Consider the following 11,628-nt stretch of genomic DNA (forward strand, 5'->3'; position numbering starts at 1 on the left):
TCCCACACTTGTTACCATCGTTATTGTCTCCCTTCCAGGAGACTGAACAGTCCTACTCTTTCTAGACTTGGCTGATTTCATTTGTCAATGATCTCTAGAGCCATGCATGGCGTTACAATGGTGGTCTCGTCTTCTCGCGGCTGAGGAGTATTCTGTTGAGGATGTGTACCACCTTCCTCCATCCACTTATCACTGGACGACACTTAGATGGTTGGGTGCTTTCTTTCCTACTGTGAACTGCTCTTTGGTAAACATGGGAGCACAGATGGCTTTTGTACACTGATTTGGTTTCCTCTGGCTGCAGATACAGTGGCAGGGTTGTCAGATTATGTGGTGATTGCTTTTTCTTTTATCTTTGTTGTTGTTGTTTTGGAGAGGAGGACTTCACATTTTCCATAAAATTTGTTGTTGCGGTAAATATTATTTATCTTAGATCATTTAGTTCCCAAATAAAAAATACAAAGCTTTATATTTATAATAAGCCTTAAGGCACCAGAACTGGGCAGATATCAGTCCTCTGTGCTGCCTTGTCGGCTTCCCTGTCAATAACCCCGAGACATCACTTGTTCTGCATGAGCCACTCCTACTCCAGCAGGCAGACCTCGAGGCCATGCTTTTGCATGCAGGTACTCCATTGCAACCTCTTCCTTCTCCTCTGCCCTTTTCTCAGACCCCAAGACCAGCAGCCAAAGCCCCGCCTACCTCCCTTCAGTCCAGTTATAAGCTGTTGGCATCTTTATTTTAATTTTTTTTTTTTTTTTTGGTTTTGTCGAGACAGGGTTTCTCTGTGTAGCCTTGGCTGTCCTGGAACTCACTCTGTAGACCAGGCTGATCTCTAACTCAGAAATCCACCTGCCTCTGTCTCCCAAGTGCTGGGATTAAAGGTGTGCGCCACCACTGCCCAGCTGTTGGCATCTTTATTAAACAATTGCTTTAAATTAAGGCGTAAATCTTGCACAACGTCAAAAGCTGGTATTTGTAAGAATTCGCTTTTCCTGAGGCAACTAGACCTTGGGATACAGAATTTAACATTACAATACACAGCACCCCCCACAACAGTGAGTGGTAGTCCTGAGTCCCTGCTCTTCCACCTTTCTCCTTCATTTACAACCTTGTTCCACTGGACCGGGCTTCATTAACATTTACTGATAAAGAAGAAGACTAATTCATGCTTTCTGTGGCTTCCCACTGTAACCTTAGTTCATGATTCGTATTAACACACAGGCAGCTGAACTCTATACTTGTTCTTATAGAAAGACCAAGAGCATTCTGCAAATGGGGTAGAAAATTACAGACAGCACAAACTCTAGAAATTTGCTAAATAGAAGATTAACAAATAACTGAAGCAGAGACTTCTGGATAAGAATGTCTGAGGGTTTTATCATTCCACCATAGCAAAGGATGGGTTTTGATTTTTTTTTTAAGATTTCTTTATTTTATATATGTGAGTACACTGTAGCTGTCTTCAGACACACCAGAAAAGGGCATCAGATCCCATTACAGATGGTTGTGAGCCACCAAGTGTTTGCTGGGAATTGAACTCAGGACCTCTGGAAGAGCAAGCAGCCAGTGCTCTTAACTGCTGAGTCATCTCTCCAGCCTTGGGCTTTTTATTTATTTATTTTAATTACATTTATTTTATGTATGTGAGTGCTTTGTCTGCGTGTACATGAAAGAACTGGGGAGATCCTTACTCAAGTCTCAGGATGACGCGACCACCCAATGACTCATGAGAGACCAAACTTGCTGCAATCACATGAGGTTTATTTGGGATAGGCCGGTACCGGGGTCGATCTCATGACCATGCTGGCCAGAGTTCGACCCCCCGAACACAAGAAGTGAGGGGTATTTAAGGAAAAACCATAAGCTGGGGGCAGGGAGAGGGTTACCAAGGAAACAGAACATAAACAGTGGAAAATTTTAGAGGGACCCAACCCAAGGTATTCAGTTAGGGAGGGAAATATATTCATTCTAGGAATGTAATCTTCATCTATTGGTCGACAGGGTGGAGAGTCTCATAAACCAGTAGACCTTCATTCTTAGTTCCGCACTCATTGTGGATCATTCAGGAGGGGCAGGTATCGGGAACCAGAGCCCTGAGGCTCTGAATTAGCCAAGTTCCTAGAACTGGCAACTCCACATTTTTGGCTTGATACAGAGGTTTTCCATGTCCCCTTTTAGGTAAAAGCTACACATTATACATACATTTCTATTAAATGCCCTCATTTTAAATTCTAAGATTCTCCAGCCTTTCATACATATGTGGACCACACATGTGCTTTGTGTCCCTGGTGGTCAGAGGGTGAGTCAGATCCCTTGGAACTGAATCTTTGGATGGTGGTGGTCCTCTGTGAGAGCAGTAAGTACTCTTAACCACTAAGCCATCTCTCCAAAAATATAGACCCTGCCTGGGTTTTTGTTTTTGTGGGGGGTTTTTTTTGTTATTTTTTTTTATGTATATTGTTTCCAGTCCCTGCTTTAGTAGCCTCCTGCCTGGAACATAAGAAACACGGAATAAAAAGGGTTTGTTTTGTTTTATTTTGTTTTGCCTTTTCTTTTTCAAGACAGAGTTTCTCTGTGTAACAGCACTGGCTGTCCTGGTACTTGCTTTGTAAACGAAGCTGGCTTCGAACTCACAGAGATCCACCTGCCTCTGCCTCCTAACCTGGCTAGATTGTAGTCTTTTGTCTCAGTGGAGAAATTTCTGCACTCGTGTCATTGGTCCTGGCTCTCTTGTGCTCTCTGGTGTGATAAAGTCGAACAAATCAAAGTCTGTATAGTGCCTGGGTAGTGCAGTGCTGTCTGCATGAAACTTGTCAAGCACAGCCCCTGTGTCTTAGCAGAGTTCACAGCACGCTCATTCAGGGGTGGCCCGGATTTCAGCATAAGCAACAAAGCTTTCGCCTCAGAGGACAATTTATGATACATTTACTCATGCGGCTAGACGTTAGAAAAGTCAGTACAGCTAGCAGAAGCTGTAAGAGAACTTCAAGATATTGGTTCCTTCCTAGTGTTAAACACTATTCTACGGTTCCTTGTAGTTAGAAGGAAATGAAAACAAACATAAACAGTGTATCTAGTCATCCTCAATTGTAAAAGGCAATCTTAAGGTGGGGTTGGAGAGACGGCACAGTGGTTAAGACCTCTTCCTTCCAGGAAGTTATTCTGAGTTTGGTTGAGTCAGACCCATGTAACACCAGCTCCAGGGGATCTAGTGCCCTCTTGTGGCTTCTTCAGGCACTGTACTCATGTATACAAACCCACATACAGACATACATTGTTATGAAAAATAATTTTGGTAGCAATGGGGTTAGGAGGTACCTGGCAGGCCCATGCCAAAGTATCCCTCTGAGAAATCAAACAGTGTGACAGTCCTAGACCAACGTAGTAGACCAAGCTGGCCTTTAACTGTCAGGGATCCACCTGCCTTTGGAATTAAAGATATTTTTATCTTTAATAATATAAAGATTACTATTCTTTACTCCTGACTGCTAGACTTAAAGATGTTTTCGTTTGTTTCCAAAACAGGTTGCCTTGAAGTGAGACTGGCCTCTAGCTCAGTATGTGGTTCTCTGAATTTGCCTGTGTGGGATTGTCTTGGTTTTATTAAGGTGAGATGACTCGCTCACAGTGGGTGGCCCTCCATTCCCTGGAGGGGATCCAGACTGTATAAGTGAAGGATTAAGCTATACATAGACATTAATCAATTTCTGCTTCAAGATTGCGTATTCAGTGTTGTCAGATCCAAAGGAAACTCTTAATTCTCCATACTCCAGAAGGCAGTCCATAATGTATCCAGAAATGAGCTGTGCCTGGACTCCAGGAGGATTTCTGGCAGTTAGAGAAAAGCTAGCTTTCCTCAAGAACCTGTGACACTGGTTCCCACCTGGCAGAAGGAATGTCTCCCTTACCTCTGGCAGAAGGGACACGTGGTGACTGTGGGGCCTATCAAGGCATCACAGCCCATGCTGGCCTCCAGGCTCCCTCGGTCAGCATCACCAGTGCCTGTGATACATTTCCAAGTCCATGTCAGCATCCTAGCCCTTCTGGCCTCCTCTCCTCCCCTAAACTCCCTGCAGCTCACAGGCCTCCCATCCTTATAACCTGGCTATGTACTCTGTTCTCTCTTGTTCCACCTTACTCTCTCTTGTTCTCTTACTTTCTCTGGCTCCATCTCTTGCCATCTCCCATCTCCACTGTTCTCTCCCATTCTGCCTCTTCCTTAGCCCTGGCCATGTTCAGTCTTCTTTCTCTCTCTGCTCTGGACTCTTCCAGATGCATTTGGTTGCACTCTCTCTCTCTGTCTCTCTGTCTCTGTCTCTCTGTCTCTGTCTCTCTGTCTCTCTGTCTCTGTCTCTGTCTCTGTCTCTCTCTCTCTCTCTCCCCGTCTGTCTCTCATCTACAGTAAAGACCTTAACCATATCCTGGAGCTGTTTGGCAGTTTCTTTCCTGCACCCCCCCCACCAACAGCTGGCCCCTACTGAGTTGGCTTGGAACCGGTGCCACCATAATGGTGAGGTGACTTGGTTCAGCCTGCCAAGGGTGGGAGAAGCTAAAGACTTCTTTTATAGCAATTGGACTTCACTCCCTTTTTTGGCTTGGAAGAGCCTTTATGGAAGACACAGGTAAAACAGAATTCTAGGAAAGAGAGCTAAGGAGCTCTAGTTCTAGACTGAGAGAATCTCAAGAGAAAGGCAGTAGGAGGACACATAGCACAGTAGGAGGATGTACAAAGAGGTTTCTAAAGCGCTAGCAGCTTAGTTGTAGAGTCAGGCTGGTAAATAGATACTTTGTATAAAGTTCAGAAAATAAAGTTACCTTGCTGAATTAGCAGGTTTTTACCTCAGTTTATGCCTCCTGTGTCTTTACTGCTATAAATATTACATAATTTAAATGGCTGCAGTCCATCAGAGTAAAAACTGTGCATTGTGAAATATAATGCAGCAAAGTGGGTACCTCTGGCAGGCTCATGTCAAGATGTGCCCCTAGGAAATTAAGCCACGCAGCAGATGTGGTATAAAGGAGATTTATTAGGGGGAGGGGGAGGAGTGAGGACCTGGGTGAAGGGTGGAGACAGACGAGTGGGCATACAGACAGGCAGATAGATGAGAACAGAGCCATGAGGGCAGAGAAAAGGAGGACATCGAGGGAGGGAGGGAAGTGCCGAGGACAGAGGCTGGCAGGCGATAACATAAGCAATTGCTAGGTCCCTGGGGGTACAGCATGACTACAAACCACGAAAGAGGGGCTTCTTCCTCCTCTCCAGAAGACTGCATGTATACAGATCTAACATAAACACTTTCAAGTCTATACTTAAAAGACAATAAAGGAAACTTAAAATCTTGAATGTGTGATTATGATAGTGGATTGTATAGTGGAAGGCTTTACCAGAGTTAGACTAATTTATCAGAACTCCATTGATTAATATTAAAGCTCTGAACTTTGAAGTCTTAATGCAAATAGTAGCATATCAAAGGGAAGAAATCTGAAGCATTTTTGTTCCTTTGATATAGCTTAAATTATTTTCTTACTACCATTTAAGCTTTCCCTTGTATTTATCTACCTTAAAACACCTTCATAGATCTAAAATTCCTTCTCAGATGCCCAAAACCTAAGCTTTCATATCCTCAGACCTTATAGAAACTTTACATCTTTTTTGCAACCCAACTATTTACCATAAGATACAGGTGATTGATTATTGGGAGCAGTCACTGTAATATAAGTTCCTTTAGATAAATGTTGTAAAAGTTACATCTTAAACCTGTTTGCCTTTCAATATGAAGCCTGTGAGCAAGGCAAACCTGTTAGCCTTTTAAATAAGAGGCCTAGCAGTTTTAACTAACTAATGATCTGGCTAATGTACTAACACAGTGGTGGATTACCTTGGGGTAAGGAGCTAGTTGCCTGCTGTTTTCTAGCTGTCAAACTACAGTTAGCTTAGCTGTCAATGTGATCAGAGATCTGAGAAGCATAAGTTGTAATCAAAATGGCCTGTGTATCAAGTAAACGACAGACGAGTCCACAGTGCATTACCTAGACAGTTGTTCCAGGTTCCTGTGATATCCATGGCACCATAGGCAGAGGCGATCTGTGGCCATCAGGCCCAGAGGATGAAGAGACTTTTTCTGTGGAGGAAGACCATGGGAAGGACTAACCTCACCTTATCTTAGGCCGTGGGGGGTGGGGCAGTCAGCGCTCTGGGGTCCTGGGGGGTGGGGCAGTCAGCGCTCTGGGGTCCTGGGGGGTGGGGCAGTCAGCGCTCTGGGGTTCTTTTTGTCTGCAGTTCAGGCTGGGCACTCTTCGCGGCAGTTGGCATACCATAGTTTAGGTTGAGACTTTTTGTTGTTGTGCTTTTTAGTTTCTTGGAGACCTTGCAGGGGTGTGGGGGGGTCACTTTTAGCATTTGAGAGTCTCTGTCATAGAAAGGTTAAATATCTTAAATGCCATTTTCAGCCGATCTCTGACAGATTTGAGGGCTAGTACCTAGCATACATATCTGAGTTAAACAATCTTTGTCTGTTTTTAGTTATTTGCTTTAAACTATACTTTGCATACATAAAAGAAGAGGCTAAATAAGGCTTATTCCTGGAATTGATCATATTGCACAAATTTAGTTTTTTAATACATTAAAGGATTTGGTCATTTACAAGGTGATTGATTACCAGTTTGCATTTTAACAGTTTATAATAATTTAGTAGCTTTCATAAGACTAGGACTTCAGGTTTTATCCCTATTAGGTTAAGATTTAAAACAACAATTTAAAAATGGTTTGATTCTCAGCATTAAAGCAAAACCTTTTAATTCATAAACATATTCCATAAAGAAACTGGGAATCTTTCTGACCTTTATATTGCATATAATTATAGAACATAACAGGTTCCCATCTGATTTAGTTCATTAAAAAGTCTGTAACTTAATACCAGTAGCAAAAACAAAGCTAAACATATTTTAAGCCAGTGATTTTTAACCTTTTTAATGTTGTAAACCTCCCAAATTTTTAAGTTTATAAGAGTAAAGACACAGGGTATCACCATAATTTTTAGAAGGTAAAATCAAGTTCTAACAGCATAAATAATTTAATATTGCTAAAATTAATACCAAATAATCGCTGCTATGTTACAAGGTTTGGCTGTCAGTAAAGTATGTTCTCACATATGAATGCCTGGAGGTGCAGCTTTAATACCTCATGAATCGTTTTAAATCCCATCTTTTATAAACCTGGTTTATATGGGTTTGTATATACAAGTTTGTATGACAGAAATCATACAAAAATCCTACCCCAATTTAAAAAGTATAGTGGGAGACCTGTTTCCTTGGCCAGCCCATGGCATGTGTTGTTCCCCTTAGTCAAGATGGTGATAGGGTCATGACCTCTGCCTTCTCCAGTGCTAGCAAAGATGGCAGACAGCCACGTGTTGTCTATATCCCAGAAGAGAATCATGACATATGGCCTAAGATTATCTAAGCTCTGACTTTCAATTACTGACCCCAAGTTATGAGTTTTAAGTTAACCTTTTGTTATAGATTTTATAGATTTTTAACCATACCAATAATTTATAAGTCAATAATTCTGTTTTTGACCCTGGGCTTTAAAAACATGCCTGAGTCTGAAAAAGGGTGAACAATAACCTAACCCTAATACAAATATAGAATCAGATACATATTCATGTATAGATTTTTAATTATAAGCCTTTTATTATATAGGTTTAAAGCCAAATATTGTTGCCATTACATAGATTTTAAACCATACCTACCACATGAGAAACTTATAAATCCTTAGATAAGTGATTACAGCATAATCTCAAGATATTATTTTTTCTTTTGAGAGCAGAGTAAAAATAAAGCAGAGATAAAAAAAAAACACCTTTTTTTTTTTTTTTAGGAGTGGGGAAGTAGAACCTCAAGCACAGAGCAGAGCAAGTTTCGATATAAGATTTGTCCACGGTAGTGAAGATTTGGAGATCAAGCAATTTTCGATATAAGATAATTGGGAGTCATTTGTCCATGGTAGTAAAGATTTGGAGATCAGGTATGCCACTTTGTAATAAAATCTATGCCCATGGCTTAGTGCAGGCCAGCTGGCTGCAGAAAGCCAGAGGGTGGTGGGCAAAGTCCAGGTGAGTAGGCTGAGAGCCAGAGCCACTTGGAGGAATCAGACTCTAGAGTTTAGAGTGGAGTTCACAGACAAATGATCCGAGCATCCCTCAGGAGTGGTTCTGAGGGCAGCTTCTGCGGTGGGAAAGGTGTGCGTGCGCTGCAGTCCCTGGTCCCACCCTGCTGCAAACTAAAGGCAAGATGTTTAAGCAGCGTGGGGAGGGAGAGCAGACAGAGAGAGAAACAGGGCTTGGAGAATGGGAACAGGGAGTAAGCCATCTCTTTCCATTTCCCTGATTGCTCGTAGCATTTGTAAAGTTCGCTAATAATATTATGATCAGGGGTGCTATTAGGTGGCCATTTGGATTGACTATATGACCAATATTGAGACCAAATTTGATTTGAAAGGTGAATAAATTTAGGTCCTTCAGGTCAGGTTTCAGGTGTAGAGGTTGGAGGTTTTCAGGCTCAGGCAGGCCTGACCAAGGACCAAGCTATTCAGTGGGTCATCACCACACTCAGCAGGGTACGAGCAGGGTACAAAGGGGCCTGGTACCAGGACTTTTGTGGAAGCTGGGAAGCAAACTGAGGAAGGAAGAAAACTGAGCTTTAGTAGGGACTCGTCCACAGGAAAAGGTTGAGGAACATGGAGACCATGAGGGCCCAGAGGAGCTGTGGGATTAACAGGCAGCTCTACAGTGGAAGTGGTAGAAGAGGGCAGGAAGGGGTGCAATAGCCCAGTAGGACCTGAGGAAACTGCAGGACTGTAGCTCCATTGAATGGTGGGACAGAATCAGGCAAAAAAGCCTGGGGCGAGAGCGCCTCCACCTATCAGAGTATCAGAGGAGTGCCAGGCATTCAAAGGTCACTTTCTCAGATTTGGAGAAAGGCTTACACAGACCAAAGGGAAAACTTACCAAATTTCACTGTGGGTGGTGGTACTGAGTGATCTGTAGACCAGAAAGGAGATCTGTTGCAGGTGGTGGTAGGTTGGAAAATAGATAGGGTCCTGGTACATGGCTTAGATCCGTGAGAAGTATGGCTGAGGGGTCCCTGCCCATGACAAGGTGTGCCCCTCGAAAATTATACCATGCAATAGATCTGCTATAAAGGAGGTTTATTAGGGGAGAGGAATGAGGACTTGGGGAAGGGATTGAGGCATACCAGTGGGTATGTAGACAGGCAGACAGACAGATGGGGGCAGAGCCATGAGGGCAGAGAAAAGAGGGCCTAAGAAGGCGAGAGCGAGCACGTAGCTGTGGGGCATGTGGAACCATGTCATTAGACAGAAGAACTGGGAAGGTGGAGCAGATTAAGAAACCCCAGCAAATCTCATAACTGGTAGGCTTTTGAATCTGCTCCTGACTAGATTCCTGTCCTGGGGGACATGACCAGGACACCCCAATTAGGGGATCATAACAAGTGGTCACATAGCATACAGCCGAGTTCTCCATGCTAATGAGGTAGTAGATGGGCTGCCCTGAGGGGTTTAGCCAATAAGCTTCTCTTCCCAGACATTCCTTCCAGCAAAAGATATTTCATCTCTGGTCCACCCTGAGTAAGTTGTATGCATCTTTTCCACCATGAATAAACAGTTTGGACAAACAAGGACTGTCTCCTTCCTCAAGGACCACCATGAGGGGAAGCCTTCATCACACAGAACCATATCTAAGTCTCTCACAGAAGACCCTTCTGCGTTCCAGACACTCACCCCTGAGCCAAACCAGATTCCCCCCAGCCCTGAGCTCATCTCAGTCCTGAGGCTCCCAGCCTCGGCCCCAGCCCACCCACAGAAACATAAGCTAGGGCCCTCATCTTAAGTTGCATTCTGCCTTCCCACTAGATTGGCACCCTGATGGCGGTGAGGGATGTGCAGTGAGGCTGAATGCAGACCCACACACTCCAAGAACGACAGGAAACTCTGAGGATAGAGAGACAGATCTGGGGTGGTGGATGGGTCCTTTCATCTGACTGAAAACACTTGATGCACCTGACAGCAGCAGGTGATGTCATAAGCAATTACTAGGTCCCTGGGAGCAAGCCAGGGAAATCGCTTGTATGCTAGCACCGTGAACACTGTCAGTCTTCTTATCATTTGGCATTTCATGGCATGGAAGGACCGTAGAGGTGACCAGCATCTAATTCAGTCCCTGTCTCTTAGAGCCATCATTCAGAATTACTCTAAGTGAGCTGCCTTGTCTTCCTTCACCCTTCCTGTGCTTGGTGTGGGGGACTCTGATGCCTGATTAGGCCTGGACAGTCAACTCTATAGTGCCCTAGATGCTTCAAGTACAGTCACTCTCAGGGAGAAACAGTTTTCTTCCTGAATCTGAAGGGTATCTTAGGAATGTTGTAGTTGGTTATCACTGCAGAGGAAAATTGTCAGAAAGAAGCTGATGTCAACATTGAAGAGCCAAGGAGTGGAGACCATCACAGGTCCTTGATTGCCTGAAGCCTTGAACTTTCCTCTTCACTTTGTAAGGGTCCATGATTTGCTGAAGAATGATAGCCTAGACACAAATAATACATAAAAGCAAGAGTGTTTTATTCTGCAGAAGTCCAACATGCTGGGGTCTCCCATTATCAAGATGGAAACCCCTAGTGAGCTTACAGGCCCAATTTAAAGCACATTAGGGTAATTCCGGGGAGGGGGTAGGTGACCTCCTCTATCTCCAGAAACATTCCAGAGTCGTTGCTAGGGTGTGGGAGACTGGAAACTGTTGCTGGGAAAGTCTGGAAACTGCTGCTGACCCATTGTCCTTGACTCAGGCCAGGTGGCAGGCCAGCTTCTGAGGCCTGGACTTGCCTGGACCTGCCTGAACTTGCCCAGTTCTTGGAAACAGATTTATGCCTAATCTCCTGAACTGCCAATTTGAAGCCTGTCATGGAGTCAGTCTAGCCTGTTTCAACATTATTGTAAGTTGTGAATGCACAGGGAGAGCTCCATCCTTTCTGTTTTTCTTTCCTATTTTGATGTGTGTGTGTGTGTGTGTGTGTGTGTGTGTGTGTGTGTGTGTGTATGAGTGTTTGGCCTGCATGAACATGTGTTCACCATGCATGTACATGGTTTCCTCAAAGTTCAGAAGAGGGTGTTGGATCCTCTAAAACTAGAGTCTCTAATGGTTGTGAGCCATCATGTGCATGGTAAGAACTAATCTGGAGCTTCTGCAAAAGCAACAAGTGTTCTTACCTGCCAAGCCATCTCTCTAGTCTCTGCCCTTATTTTTCTTTTTGTTATGATAGTGACCTGATCATGGGCTTCACACCAGTTAGAAACTTGGTGTTCAGATTATTGGGAGGGAAGGTTGTCTGTTTGGCTTTTTATTTTGTTTGTTTGTTTGTTTGGTTGGTTGGTTGGTTTTGAACTAATGTCTCACTGTGCAGCCCTGGCTGACCTGGAACCCACAGAAATCCACTTGCCCCTATCCCTGTCCCTGCCTCTTGAGAACTGGCTAGATTTTATTTTATTTTATTTTATTTTATTTTTATTTATTTACTTATTTATTTATTTTTTTTTCGAGACAGGGTTTCTCC

Source organism: Mastomys coucha, unplaced genomic scaffold (genome assembly GCF_008632895.1).
Source record: "Mastomys coucha isolate ucsf_1 unplaced genomic scaffold, UCSF_Mcou_1 pScaffold7, whole genome shotgun sequence".
NCBI classification, from domain to species: Eukaryota; Metazoa; Chordata; class Mammalia; order Rodentia; family Muridae; genus Mastomys; species Mastomys coucha.